Below are 15,843 nucleotides of genomic sequence, written 5' to 3'. Positions count from 1 at the left end.
TTCTCTTTTACTCTCTTTTTTGATGAAGCGTTTCCTCTTTTTCAGCAATATGTAACCTGCCACGCTTCTTAGATCGTAATCCCATATGTGTCTACTCAGAAGTGAATCCCATTGAGACATACTCCCAGGTAAGTGCATATAGGATTGCAAACCTAATGGGCCAGACATTTACAGCAGGTGGAGTCTGCATTACAAACTCCCCGCAGTTGCAAGACTCTTTGACATCCTTTTGTTCAGCTATGAGCAGCCTCTCTTAAAAGGATAACAGTTTAAAACTCCGTTTTTTTCAAACTTATTCTCATGTAACTTTTGTGGTTCTCTGAATCAATCTGTGCTGATTTTCAGCAATGACTGTCATTATACAAAGGAAGGGATAATGCATGCAGAAGGTCCCAGACAGGACTGTGAAAGACTTGTGTCTAAAACTCTGGAGAGTAACTTCCAGCCATTGCAGACAATACTGAGCTAGGTGGTGTGACTCTGTATAAGGCAGCCTCCTATGATAAAGTGATTGTATAAATGCTGGTGCTACATTCAGAATTCCATGCAGATAGCTTTGTCCACACCACTCCAAGAGTAACTACAGTGGTACCTCGGCTTACGAGCGACTCGACTTCTGCATTTTTCGACTTCCGAATGACCTCCGGAAGTGAAAAAATGGCCGCTGCTTCCGAAATTTTTGACTTCCGAAGTGAAAGCGGCGGCACAACACCTCGACTTACAAAGATTTTAATGCGCTTTTTTCGACGTACAAATTTTTTTCCATTCCAAGATGGCGGCTTCGACTTGCGAAGATTTCGACTTACGAGCACGCCTTCAGAACAGATTAACTTTGTAAGTCGAAGTACCACTGCACATGCAAAAAACAAACTGATAGAACCATAACTGCCTTGACATAATTACCATCATATAACTGCAAATCAGTAAATATGCACCAGTTCAAACAGTGCTTCAGAAAAAGTTATGACAATAGCTCCAAGTTCCAGGATACAGAACCACAGAATTTAGTTCAGGGAACCACCAAAAGGCCAGAATCTAATGCCTGGACCAAGCTAATAGACCCAATAGTGGCATTTTAGTAAAATTAACAGTTTTACAGCAGTTTAACTGTTGCAGCTTCTCCCAGATAATCCTGGATATTGTAGTTTGCACAAACTCTAAGCTGTCTATCCCTCCCCCAGAGAGCTATAGTTCCCTTGCCAGGGTAAGTTGATGGCTATATAAACCATTTTAAATTTAGAGCATAGATGTATTCACCATTTTACACAAACACACACTCCTTAATAAATCCCTGAAAAATAAACATAGAAAATAATAATTATAGTCTACAATTCTACTTGTTAAGGTGTGTTAGAGTAGGATGGAACAACCAAAATTGTCTTAGAAAAACATGTAATCTTAGCAAGGTAGACCTAGATGACTCACATGGCCTTGTGGGAGTTGGATAACCATTAAGTCTTATTGCTTCATACTGCAGTAAAGATGACAGCCATGACCAGTCACAGTGCTCACAAATTGCATGCTTGTAAGTTACAATTTGTGGTCCAAAAGCAAGCAAGTTTCTCAAATACGCTGTGGAAGGCATTACATCTACAGCAGAACTGTATCTAACTTCTCAAACAGATCACAATACGTACTTAAATATGGTTTTGTAGTAGACACAATTTACCTCCTAGAATGGGAGTGTGGGGTTGTGTAAGAATAAGCTCTATTCCAATTTTAGGCACGTAGGAAGCTATGGTATATTCTCGTTTACAGGCAGGAGTCACCAGGGATTGAACCTCAGAACTTCTGCATGCAAAGCAGATGCTCTACCACTGAGCTATGGCCCTCAACCTAAATTTTGTTTAAATACGTGAGGGTGAGGAGCCAACATGATCCCAAACCCCACCATTCCACATATTCAGCAGTTCGTTGTCTAGTCAAGGTTAGTCTTCATTCTGTTCCACGGCAAGCTACTGACACTGCTTTGATATCCTGCACCCACTTGAAACGATTACACTTGTTATACTTGTCTGGATCATGATGTTGCTTTAGCTCCAGGACAATGCTCATAAGGAGTCACCCCATGGCACCATTTCCTGTCTAACAAAATGAAGGCTCTCTTTTTTCCAATCTGTTATTTTTATCAGCTGAGACATTGGGTCTTAGATGGTGTAAGCAAATAATTTTGCATGAAATTCCATTATTGTGTCGGTATTTCTGCGTTTCCATACAGGTTAATTAAATCCCAGTATATACCACAAGTTATTTAGGAACTGTTTCCAGCAAAAACTAAAGGCATGAATTAAATTAACTTTTCTGTGGTAATTTTTAGACCACTTCTGAATGACAACCTATTAAACTAGGGCAATTACTTGTCCAGTTAACTGATTATTGTTTGTTTATTTTTATTATTCAGTTTATATATTGCCCTTTATCTGAAGATCCCACGGCAGTGTACAACATTAAAAACCTAATTTATATCACATAGTAATAAAAGACAATTAAACAATCACAGGGAGGGAATCATAATAACAATCCGCCCACATTTAAAAGGCCATAGCTTGTTTAATGGTCAAAGGTCTGCTTAAAGAGGAATGTTTTCACCTGGCATCAGGCGAGACTCTCTGGGAATAGCATTCCACAGATAGGGAGCCACCACAGAAAAGGCTCATTCTCGTGTCGTCAACCTCTTAGGGAGGGAGAACATGGAGAAGGGCCTTGGATGACAATCGCAGGGTCTGGCTTGGTTTGGATGGGTAGAGGCGGTCCTTAAGGTGTTGAGGTCCTGGGCCATATAAAGCTTTATAGGTAATCAAATGGCTCTATTATGTCACAGGTTAACTTCGCCCATGGACAGGAGGAATAGTCAACTGACAACATGTCGCCTATGATTTGTCATTTGTGGCATATGATAGTCCAAGGGTGGAGATGTGTTTTTCAACCCAAGGGCTGCATTCCTTCATAGCTAACCTTCCAGGGACCCCATGCACACAGAGTGCTGGCCAAAGGCATATCCACAGTCAGCCAACCACACCACATTCTTTTCCATACATACAGTATTATGCGCACCTAATTCAGACTCAACAGCCTATCCACATACGCTTCTTCATTTAGAAAGAAAGCTAAATAATAATAAAAAAACAACCCATGCACCAAGACCCTTTATCCACTCAATCTTTTTGTCCCTCTCTGGCCAGCAAAATCTTACTGAAGTTAACATTTAGTTAGACTAAGGCCACTTCCATAGCATACATTTAAAGCAGTACAGTACTGTACTACTTCAGCAGTCATGGCTTTATCCAAAGCATCCTGGGAACTGTAGTTTGTTTGTTTGTTTGTTTGTTTTAAAGTATTTTTTATTAAAGATTTTCTTGATTTACAAAGGTATGTACAATGTCTCTCTCGTATTTTTTCCATGTAACATTTTTTCACATCAGTTTTGTTTGTTGAGACATTAGGAAGAAAAGGGGGAGAGAGGTGGGCGGGATGGGGAGATGGGTGGGGTGGGGTGGGGTGACGATGTTTCTATTTTACTTAATATATGTAGGGTTTGGTGTCAGCGTTGTTTGTGCAGCTTCTCTGTTCGCTTGTGCTCCTTTAGTGGTGAGAGAGGTCGTGGTTGGCGTAGGGTGTGATTGTTCATTTGTGGTTGGCTGTGGTGGTCTTTGGTTTCCTGTGTGAGTGGGGTGGGTGAGTGTTTTTGATCAGGTTAGCCATATTGATTTGTATGCTGTCGGTAGATTTTTGTCATTGTCTTGTTGGGCTGTGTGTGTGATGAAGGGGGACCATACCGGGGTGAAGGCGTCTTCTTCTATTTGTCCCCATGTCAGTTTCAGCTTACTGGTTAGTTTTTCTAGCAGGGCTGTTTCCCATGCTACTTGGTACCATTGGTCCATGCTTACTCCTGACAGGTCTCTCCTTCTGAGGTGGGGAGGTGCAGGTATTTGGTGCTTATTCTTGGTTTTTTGTGTGAGAAGATAAAATAATGTAGTTTTCTCTGTCATCTGCAGAGTTGGGTTGGGGGAATCCAGATTGGGAGGGTTTGGAACAGGTAGGTTAGTTTTGGGAGGGTGATCATTTTGATCATGGCTATTTTGCCTGAGAGAGTGGAATTCATGTTGTTCCATCTCTTTAGGTCTTTGTTTATTTGTTGCCACAGGGGCTTGTAGTTGTGGAGGTATAATTTATTGAGTTTTTTGGTTATTTGTACCCCTAGATATCTGAACTTGGTGTGACAGAGTTTTATCTTGGTGATATTAGTGAGGAACTGTAGTCTGTTAAGGGTACTGAGAGTTGTTAGGAGAGCCCTGTTCTCACAGAAATACAATTCCCAGAGTTCCATCTCTAGCTCTGTCAGGAGATTAGGGATTTCCTAAAAACCCTCAGCATGATGCAATTATATTAACAAAATATCTGTGCCGGTCTCTGCAGCAAAAATGATGAATCTAGCAACTGTTTCTCATACTATTTTGTTGGCCAAAGGGTGCTTTGCAAGGTTTGCAACCAAGTCCAAAGAACAATGGAAGCTTATCTTTGCTGCCCATTTCTGGAGCTCCACAAACTACCGGTATGTTTACTAACTCTGATTTTGGCAATGTGTCTCTCAGGGGGGTGGTATGCCCTAGATATGCCACTGAATCTGTCTTAGATTGACATTACTCCTGGCTACTTGTTTGCATGAGTTTTTGAAGTTTTTCTAGGACATTTTTCAGAGTAATATCATATTCCTACTTACAACTGCTATACACTAGAATGTCATCCAACAGCCCTGGTTTCTCCAACGATTGCATGCATTATTCTCTGGAAGCACAAATTCTGCAGATACCATGCTGAATTGTGTGTGTTTCGTTCTATTCTCTTATTTGCTTGCCAATGTTTACAAAACAAAGGAAAAGTGCATTATGAAAATACAAAAGTTGAGATACAACAACAATGACAAATGTTCTCACTTTGGCAGCACATATACAAAAAATAAAAATAAAAATGGAACGATACAGAGAAGATTAGCATGGCCCCTGCACAAGGATGATATGCAAATTCATGTAACGTTCTATATTAAAAAACAAAAAACAAAGACAAAGTTGTTTAAATTTCCATCATCATCATCATCATCTTTATTACTGCCACAGACCTGCATATGTTAAAATAGAAACACATAGTAATTTAGGAAATAAAACAGATAAAATGGGTAAAATGAATGACTCAAAGAAGGGGAGATGCATTTAAGAGAGACTTAAAATCAGCTAGAGGGTTAAGAGCAAGCAGTTGCAAAAGTACTGGCAACTGTAGAAGGGAGGGTGCAAGAGAGGGCACAGGTCTTGCGTATGAGCCTTCAGTTTAGGTCTGGTGTGTGACCCAAACCATTCTTTGGAGAATGTCCATAATGGCAACACAAAATCTGACTGCTGAGTATATTACGTCTGGGTTTGCATCTTGAAATAGCAAGGAGGTATAGAGTTGCTCTGTCCATTCAGGGAATTTGTGTGGTATTGACAGGATGGAGCTAACTTGTATACCTGTATAATATTGGCAGTGGAAGAAGACATGTTCAATAGTTTCTAGTTGCCCTGAGCCACAGGGGCATTTCCTCTCCTCATACGGTACCTTCCTAAAACGGCCTTCCTGACTACCATAGCTGAGGGGAGGGCCTGGCATCGGGCCAAAGTGAAGGTCCTTCACTGTTTTGGTATTTCTAGGTTGGTTATATATCACATTTGGGAATTAAGGTATCCTTTGGTTTCACTGATGGGAAAAAGGAGGATCTGGCTAGATCTGCTTGGCATTCTATATCTTCCATACGCTGTTTAATTTATTTATTTATTTTACTTTTTTGTATCCCATATCAAGTAAAATTTGCGGGGTAAAACTAGGGTTGTTGTTTTATTTAGCACTGATCATTTCAAAGTCATTTAGAAGTTACAGGTGGGTAGCCGTGTTGGTCTGCCATAGTCAAAACAAAATCGAAAATTCTTTCCAGTAGCACCTTAGAGACCAACTGAGTTTGTTCTTGGTATGAGCTTTCGTGTGCATGCACACTTCTTCAGATACCTGAGGTATCTGAAGAAGTGTGCATGCACACGAAAGCTCATACCAGGAACAAACTCAGTTGGTCTCTAAGGTGCTACTGGAAAGAATTTTCGATTTTGTTTTGACTATGGCAGACCAACACGGCTACCCACCTGTAACTGGAACTATGGAAGGCACCACATTGAGCCGCATGAAATGGAAGTCCATAAATCTCACAAAGAAACTGGCACAGGTACAGACAGACATCTCCTTTCTAACCAAATGCAAAAACCTGGAAAGGTATCTGAAGAAGTGTGCATGCACACGAAAGCTCATACCAGGAACAAACTCAGTTGGTCTCTAAGGTGCTACTGGAAAGAATTTTCGATTTTGTTTTCATTTAGAAGTTGTCCTTTATAATTAGAGGAGCAAGGCCATGCAGGAAGAAGGATAGACTCAGCCAGTAATTACGTGTGGCAAGCCACACTCTAGCCTCAATTCTTACAAGTTCAGTTTCTAGGTGTAGGGTTGCGCTGGAAACGTTTTTGGGCACTTGTAGGACTGATCTTAGAAAATTAGATTGTACCAGTTCCAGTGTTGCACAGTTGGGGGGGGGGGTAGTTGAGCACAATATAGCAGCCTCAGACTTTGCCTTTGCACAATATAGACTTTGCCTCAAACAATTTGGAGGCTGCAGATATCATGTGGCCACCTTTGGTCCTGAGTTTGGCTGTTGCCATAAATTGAAATAAGCCTTCTGGAGCAGTAAAATGCAGCATACTTATGGTATTTCTTCTACTAAAGGAATATCAACTCTACCTGGTGATGCCAAACATTGAAACTAGGACTGCAACAATGGAAGAAGCCTGTTTCCTTCCCGCCCTGGTTATACTTCCCGGGGCATGAGATTGGCCACTGCGCTGTGGAAATCAGGAAGCTGGGCCTGGATTAGAAAGACTAGTGTCTGGTCCAGCAGGGCTCATAATGTCCCCCCACTCTTTTTCCTATTATTTTCTTCCTTCCTCCGCTCCTTCTCTCCCCAAGGGATCTTTTCTGAAAAACAAGCTGGGAAGGAATGGCAGCTTCAAGGTTACAATAATGTAGTCCTTCAGTTTACCTATGGAGGTGGCCTGGTTCACATGAGCTGTCTTCATCACACAGAGAGTTTAATTCCTCCAGAAAGCCAACTCTCATTAGCCACAGCCAGCATGACTAATGGCCAGGGACGATGGGAATTGTAGTTCAGGAACAACTGGAGGGCCACAGATTCCCCACTCCTGACTTAACTCACTAACTTAACTTTTCAGGTGCACAGCTACCTCTCAGGCTACAATCCCCTGCACATTCACTCGGAATATGCCTTATTAAATACAGTTTAAGAGTAAATATTACAGAATGGGGCTGACAATATGTACTTTGGATGTACTTTTGTATGCCTGGTAAAAGTACATATGAAACCCTGTGATATATTATTAACTGCTAACACTACAACCAACCTTATGTTCCTAAATAAAATATAGTGATCTCTCACATTTTTAGATGCTGATTAAAAGCTGTCTGGGTTTGGACAGCCTATGTCGCCTGATAATTATGGGTGGAGAGGTAGGGGACCCTGTCATGAAATCTGCTCGCACTACCCATGGGTGTCTGCAGGAATTTTTCCAGGGCGGAGTACAAAGTATAACACTGAAAGGTGGAACAGGCTGGTTTCTTGCAAAAGGTTGTGAAGAATAATGCCTATACATTTTGCCTCCTATATTAGGTTCCATAAATGCTAGAAACTTACTCTTTTTTTAACAGGAAGAAAGAAAGAAAGTGATGGATCTGGAAAATATTATTAATAATATTTATTGAACTTACATACTGCCCCAGTTGTAGCCAAATCATGCCCTCTCACATAGCCTTCTAAAGGCAGTCAGTAAGAGGAACAGCTCAAAATGGTTAGGGGGCTATTCCTCTTCTGGTTCTTTGTAATTCAAACATTATCAGAGTTCTCCAAGCCATGTTGCTGTTTCTCATATGCTACTCCAAACATTTCACCCTCCAAACATCTGTCTCCCTACCCTACTTTGCACTTTCACATTAATGACTGGTTGAGAACACACGCAAAACAACAACCCTAAATGAGCATTATTCAGGGCCCCTCCATACATCCTTTTTGTTATGCATTCATGATTATCTGTGCTCATGAAGGTCAGGGAGGCTATATGTGATAATATTTTCAATACTGTTTGCACCTGCAAATGTTTTGTGGTGGACACACTGCTTCATATCCAATCAGTGCACATTCCATAACTTCCTGCTAAAACCCTATAGCTCTTTATTGTCTTGTTTACTTTTTGAACCACGTTTGTCACATGATAGTGCAGTTATCCCTCCAGAGGGCTATACTGCGATAACACTGGGGAATATCACAGGACAAGTAACAAAGCGAAATGATATGTGGACAATCAGACACGAATTCCCCGTTATTGCATCAATGGCACGTTGCAGAATACACCCAGTCTGGAGGGGCCTTCAGTTGTCCTCCTCCTTCTTTTGCTCCTGTTCTTTGGCCTCTCTGTGTCTTACCCATGTGGCCAAAGTGAGAACTGAAATTATCCAGGCTAACCTTTTACATAGCACAGTTAATGCAGAGCATCAAAGCACACAACCTCTTTCAGCAATACCTGTCATGTCCCAATTGCTGGCCTACAAATTAAAGGATGCAGGGTGATTATCTGATCTGGTGAAGAAAGAAGCCAGTCTTCCATGCCTTACCACACCTCAAGAACTGAAAATTAAATAAGTAGGGCAAAGTACTGTCTGTAGGTATTAAGATTCCTATCTACCTTCTCTTGCTTGCATCAATCACTCTGCTTCCGATGAGTCAGTTCCCTTGTTTGTGACTTATTTTTAGAAAGCAAAGAAAGCCAGGTAGCAGACTGAACGCATTTAGCTCCAGAAATGTCTGCAAGGGGTGTCTGCAAGGAGCAGAGTGTGATTGCTGCACATGCTGCTTTTTGGACAGTTCCTCCTACAGCAGTTTACACTGAGGTTAAAAAAAAACCACAATCTATAAAGATGCAATAAAACAGCAAGAGGCAGAGCAGCAACAGTATTAAAAGGTAAATAAAAGGAAAACCAGATTAAACAAGTAACATGTTAAAAGGACTGGGCAAATAAGAAGCACTGCATCTGGTGCTGCAGATATCAGGCCCTCCCTGACAAGAGCATTCCAGAGAAGGGCGTTGGCTAAGTTCTCCTGAACCGGGCTCAGAAAAATCTTCCGGGGCTTATAAAAGCCCACCACAAAGGAAACTGGAGCAGGTGAAGAATTGCCAACTGTTTTGGCTGTCAAATGCTTTGCACAGATTAGCCATCTCTTTGATCGCAGGGACTTCAGGTGCCAAACATCTCCAAACTGGTCCAGCAAAATGTGATGGAACAAGGTCATTCCATTACATTGCATACAGAAGATTTTAGGAATAAGATTTCAAGCATTGTTTTGACTGCTACCAAACCCGCCTCAAACAGTTAAGAAATAGAGAAACTTCTCAGATGAAGAAATAGGTAAACTTCTCAGGGACTTAACTAGAAAGAAACAAAATAAAAAATAAAAAAATCCTTCCAGTTGCACCTTAGAGACCAACTAAGTTTGTTATTGGTATGAGCTTTCATGTGCATGCACACTTCTTCAGGTATTTGTTTCAACTACGACAGACCAACACGGCTACCTACCTGTAACCTTAACTAGAAAGGGCATTTAAAAGTACTCAAGGTGGTTAGACATACATAGGCTGCACAACTTGTGAACCACTGAACTGAACTCTGCCCACCAATGAGATATGTGAGCCCACCACAGGATTAGCAAGCCTCCCAGGTGTTTGTTCTTTCTTTCTACCCCAAACTGCAAAATCATAGGGGTTGTCAAGTACCTGCTAAGCTATAACTTGTAACCTACCAAGTCAAGCACAGCCACAAAGCAATCACATATTCTGGTTGCTTTTTTGTGCTTTTTACTTATTTTTTGTGATTGTTTTTAAGGAATTCTATGGTAGATGGAATGTGCAAACTGCTTTGGTTGCCCTTTGCTGGAATGATATCTTAGATTTTTTTACAATAAATTAATATAGGTAGGTAATTAATATGGTAATATTAATCTAGGTAATATAATTATTATATTATATAATTAATTAGTATACCAGTAAGTAATTAATATAGGTAACATTAATAAAGGTAGGGAATTTGAGGGGGTCTTTTGCAGATGCTGCCAATGTGATCCTGTGGATATCTATCGAGAAGTAATCCTCATTGAGTTCAATGGGACCTACTCCTAGGATATGTAAAGTATTGCAGCCTAAAAACACTTCTCAGTCACTTCCCATGAGGGTTTAAAGAAAAAAAATGTAGGAACATGGTTAATGCATCTTGTAATAATTGGAATTTGCTCATTCAACAATAAAAATCTGGCTACTTAGTTAATATTAACATTAGAGCATTATAGTACAGGTTAGTGTGACACCATCAGGCACAAGTGGGAATTACAAAACCTGATTTAACTGAGAGCAGTCTTCCATCTGTAACCTCCAAATCTAGAGGGCAAATAAGTTCCAAGGCTTTGGAACTTTACTGTCATTTGATCAACTGTAGTGTCAATGCCAGGGTTGTATGGATATTAGACCAAGTTCCACAGACAGATAAATCAGAACAAAAGTGTAGGACTCTGTTGATGACATTCTGCACACCACCCCAGTCTCCAAGTGCTGTGAGATTCCAAGGGTTCCAGGCGCTTAGACAGGATTTGTGTTTCATTTGGAATGATGGGCAGTGGGTGGAGACTGTGGTATCTTTAAGATATATGGTTTATTTACACATATATACAACCTAAGCCTGCGAGAGAGGGGTTCCCAGCATTAACACCCCAAAAGGGTCTTGTTTCTCCCATAGACGCAGCCTTGGATTCAGACAGAAATCAAACATTGCTCACACTCTCTCCAGTTGAGGGAGGGCCCCCCACCCATTTGCTGTCTGACACAAATCCACTTTCCTTTGTTTCCCTTCATGGCCCATCACCAAGTCTATCACCTCAACACAGAAAGCCTGCGTGGCTTATATTTTAACACTTGCTAGATCCAGGGGTTAGGAGGGGCTCTTGCATATAGCCTACTTCCCTCCACCCCAAACTTGTAATGATATTAATCTATGAATTTCAAAGTCTAACTCATCCAGTTCTGATTTCATGCAGATTTTCTCACTGTGCCCTAATACACAAAGGTTTTGACAGGAAATATTGATCAACATTCAGGAAGTAATGGAATATAACATTCTTTCTAACCCCCAAAACATTATATCGAGTTTATTTAAAAGCAACAGGGAAACAGTAGATTTAGTTTAGATCTATTAATTTTCTGTCAGCTTCACAAATATTTACAGTTGCTAACTTAAGTACCCTTAAATGCCCCCACCAAGTTAACTTATTTTTTTCAATAACAGACTGATAAGTTTAATGAGATGAAAGTGTATTTGCTTATACATTCTTGGAATAATAATTTTGAAGACAAGTTGCAACCATACCATTTCTCTATGGTATGTTTGTGTTGGCTTTTCTTTTTCTTGTTCAGATTTTTTTCAGTATTAGATCACCATTATTCTATAATCATTACTTTGTATATTTTTGCATTCTTACACTTTTGTAAGTTAGACATACATAGATAAGGGTTATTTTTTAGTACTGAAATGCCATTATTTGCGTAGCAACCTATTGCCAGACTTGGAATTTGTCCAAACAAGTTTTCAAAATGCTGACTATATTCTTTCACTGCGTTTTTCCCCCTTAAGGAAGGCACAGAACATGCAGTTTTGGGGAGGGAGGGGTGATTATGAAATAAGTGGGTCATTTATGATGTTGTATAGAGGCAGGGGGGAGGGATCTAGAAATCAAAAACCATGAACATTTCTGAAACACCCCATAAAAGCAAACCTTTGATGTTTTCAAGCCACACCTAAATTGCATATTTCTACAAGATACTCCCAGACAGGTTAAATAGCAAAGATTTGCCCTGTTTTGCAGTTACTTGCAAAATTCATTAAAACAAATTAACCGAATGCAATTGAATTTGTGCACGGCATGCCACTTGGGTTCACTAGGATGTGCAAAACATGTTTACTCTCATACCAGTTAAATGAAAACCGGCTCCACCCACCTATGTTTCCCGTAGCACCTGTCACTATCTACAATGTAACAAGGATTAAATGACCCCAAAACAGAATACTGTACTGTACTTCCCAAATGTTTTCTGTGGATTGTCCTCGGTCCAGTATACCTGAAGGAGCGTCTCCACCCCCATCGTTCTGCCCAGACACTGAGGTCCAGTGCAGAGGGCCTTCTGGCGGTTCCCTCGCTGCGAGAAGCCAAGTTACAGGGACCCAGGCAGAGGGCCTTCTCGGTAGTGGCACCCGCCCGGTGGAACACCCTCCCGCCAGATGTCAAAGAGAAAAACAACTACCAGACTTTCAGAAGACATCTGAAAGCAGCCCTGTTTAGGGAAGCTTTTAATGTTTAATAGATTACTGTATTTTAACATTCTGTTGGAAGCTGCCCAGAGTGGCTGGGGAAACCCAGCCAGATGTGCGGGGTATAAATTATTATTATTATTATTATTATTATTATTATGCACAGAAATAGGTTTTAATTGCAAAAAGGATCTGAAACACATACCATTCCGCATTGTATAATTATGTGATTATAGTGTATTGATTTCCAGTTACTTTATATTAGATGCTTAACAACAGCATTGGCAGGCAGGTTGCTGTCAGCAGTTTCTGCCTGATATTTCACCACTCAGTCACAACATCTGATGAGTCTGCAACTCTAAGGAGGTGGAGTCCTGGGTACTAGTTACGACACTTCTTCCCTTTCTATCCTAAAAAGGTAAAGGTAAAGGGAGCCCTGACTGTTAGGTCCAGTCACGGACAACTCTGTCCTAACTTACACCCCAAAAAAGTTTAGCCTCTAGAGAACTCCTCCCCACCTTGCAAACTCACACACTAGCACACTGTTTTGTTCTTTCCCAGAGACCTAGGGAAAAGCTCATAGCAGCACCCTGTTCTTTGTTTAGTCCTACCGAAAGGTTATGTCGGCTACTGCTATCCATGTTTGGACTGCCAGTGTATTTGAACCCTTGATACTTGACTACAGGTGTGTGCTGCTACTTTCTGCTGCGCTCCCTTTGAGTTCAAAGGATAAGTAGGTTTAGGATGGTGTTCAATTTGCAGCTTGCCACTGGACACCATGAGGCATATTTTGAATCGCTATGCACAGTTATGCAGCAATTGGTGACCCAACCCACACTGCTCAATGCATATGAGATGCAGCTATTCTGTAAGCACCACAAGAATGAATATAGGATGTTCCCTTAGAGTGAATCAGGAAGAGCTTTCTGACATTAAGAGCTGTTCAACAGTGGAATGGGCTACCCCGGGAGGCTGTGGACTCTCCTTCCTTGGAGGTTTTTAAGCAGAGGTTGGATGGCCATCTGTCAAGGATGCTTTAGTTGAGATTCCTGCATTGCAGGGGGTTAAATCAGATGACCCTTGGGGTCCCACCTCTACGATTCTGTGAATGGTCCAGCTAGTTCAAAATTGTCTACACTGACTGGCAGAAGCTCTCCAAGGTTTCAGAAAGGGAGTCTTTCCCAGCACTGCCTGGAGATGCTGGGGACTGAACTTCTTGCATGCAAAGCAGCTGCACTGCCACTAAGCTACAGCCCTTCCCCTCCATTGTGGAATTCAGTATTCCGTCAATCATTTTAAGATTTTTTTTAAAGGCAGTTTATGGTCAGTTTACTAACACACCTGTGTAAGAAGCAAGTACAGACAAGCTCCAAAAGAATAAATGAACACAGTGTACTGTGTTGAGAAGTAGCCGACGGTTGTAATTCCGTTGCAAAAAAACAAACAAAACAAAACCAGTGGTGAGTCTTGTCACATTTATTAGTCCACTTCATCAGATGCATGATAATGTTGTTCTCCATTGGCAGGAGTACTGTTTATGGATGCAAGGGGGGAATCTGTAAACAAGTTAAAATGGCAAAGACATGCATAAAGTACAATGTGTGACAATTAAGTTAAATTTCAGCATTAATTTGAATTGTGTCACGAACTTTTTTTTTTTTTTTTGCATGTATTGCTTGCCATTTTAACCCCATTGTTTACAGTGTTTCGGTTTTCTCTGCACAGCTTTCTCTTTGAGCTCAGTGGAACTAAGGCTACGCTCCTAAAGATGGCAGGATTGATTGCTTTTCCCCTTTTTCTTTTCTTTTACTGATTTTCCTGTGCCTGGAACAGGAGCTAGATGATCATAACTTTAGCAGGCTGCGCATACTAAATGGGGTCTACAGAAAGTTAGGGAAAGGGCAGTATATCTGGTGGGGGGACACGTCACGGTCCTTCTGGGGTTGTTTGGCCACCTTTTGTGTTGAAGAGAGAATTTGGGCAAAGGTCCCACTTTTTCATCTCTGTATGGGGAAAGGGAGGCTGCGGAAAGGAGCTCAGTCATCTTTTACATCTGGTCACCCGCTAGGTGAAGCTGTGATCCTCAAACCTACTTACCCAGCAGCAACTGTATTTGGAGTGAATAGGATTTACTCCCAGCTAATTGAATTAAGGATCAGAGGGCATGGCTGTGGTTCTAAAAGGACAGACTATCAGGATTCTCCCAGGGCACCTCCATTCTTTCCAGAATAAATTGTTTGAGGATCACAGCCAAATGTGATCCACATTAGTGTGGATAAAGCTGGTACATCTAACAAAACACAAATAAGAAGTATCAATTTGTCACATTGCCTCTGACTGTGCTTTAAACAGCTGCATGACAGGTAGAATTTCTACAGGTGTGGAATTTTCCTATGTCATCAGTGCAGTGATGGGGAGAACTGATGCTTTTGATTTTCCGCTGCCATGCGGTTCTTAAAGCCACAGAACTTCTACCAGGAACAAAATACAAGAGGCTACAGTTGGAGGTAGACTGATCAGGATGCCAGTCTGGCTGTAACTAAGTTAGTTTCATATTAATGTATGTCCTGATAATAGCAGTCTTTGAATTTTGATTCATTTTCTAACTGACACAATGTTTATATAACTGACGAATAAGAGGTCAAGCCTTGGTATCAGCCTAGTAAAGGTGCCTGCAGATTATTAGCTGGAATTAGCTAAGTAAAGCTGTGTTAGTGGGAGAACAATAGAAACTCTGTTCAGTGTAATCAGGTCAGACTCTAGGAGGGCTCCTGTACCCTTTAGCAGTTGCAATAAAGTGAGAATTTCATGTGGTGCAGCTTCTCCCATCATTGCTGCACCACGATGGGAAAAGTTGCAAAAAGTTGTTTGTTTTTTTTAAACTCCCTTCTGTGAAATTTATAAGTACAGGAACCCTCTCAGGGTCTCAACCTGGCAACTAGGGAGGGGAGATGTTTATTGCAATATTGCTGCTGTATTTGGTTTTGGTTTTGCACTCAGAAATTATATTAACAAAGAGTGTTGCCAGTTACTTAAAGGACTCTGGGTGCTGGCCCATAACACAAATGCTCCTATGCTAATTTATATGCATAAACGCCTCTGAGCAAATTAAGATGCTGGGTGGTTGGGGTCTTGCCAGCATGGCACTTTGAAGTGTGTCTAGCTGCCCTCCTAAGCCAAGCAAGAGAAAAAGAAGTTTTTTTCAAGAAGGGAGAGAGAGGAGCAGGAAATGCGAGCCTGACTCAAAATGGCCTGGGCTCACCCCCTCATGGCACTCTCTCAGCATGCCCCTGAATGTTAATGAATGGATCCCTGAAGGTAGCGAGCTCTGAAGGTTTCGGTCTCTGAATCCAAAAA

At 41.2% G+C, this 15,843-nt stretch overlaps 1 protein-coding gene, 1 long non-coding RNA gene and 1 other non-coding gene across 3 annotated transcripts in view; 2 read left to right on the top strand and 1 right to left on the bottom strand.

The window, feature by feature from the left end:
• Positions 1 to 15,843, top strand: part of LOC117047146 — a 74,822-nt gene that overhangs the window by 238 nt on the left and 58,741 nt on the right. The window contains exon 2 of the long non-coding RNA XR_004426664.1: positions 46 to 128. This is a non-coding gene — a long non-coding RNA (uncharacterized LOC117047146). The remainder of the gene's footprint in view (positions 1 to 45; positions 129 to 15,843) is intronic.
• The window catches only part of ARHGEF4 (Rho guanine nucleotide exchange factor 4), a 154,405-nt gene that overhangs the window by 110,451 nt on the left and 28,111 nt on the right, over positions 1 to 15,843 (bottom strand).
• On the top strand, positions 4,935 to 5,045 carry LOC117047636. The gene has a single exon (XR_004426706.1). It is a non-coding gene; the product is annotated as a U6 spliceosomal RNA (small nuclear RNA).

The sequence above is a fragment of the Lacerta agilis genome, chromosome 5 (assembly GCF_009819535.1).
Source record: "Lacerta agilis isolate rLacAgi1 chromosome 5, rLacAgi1.pri, whole genome shotgun sequence".
Classification (NCBI taxonomy): domain Eukaryota; kingdom Metazoa; phylum Chordata; class Lepidosauria; order Squamata; family Lacertidae; genus Lacerta; species Lacerta agilis.
This window is presented reverse-complemented; position numbering and strand designations above follow the sequence as displayed.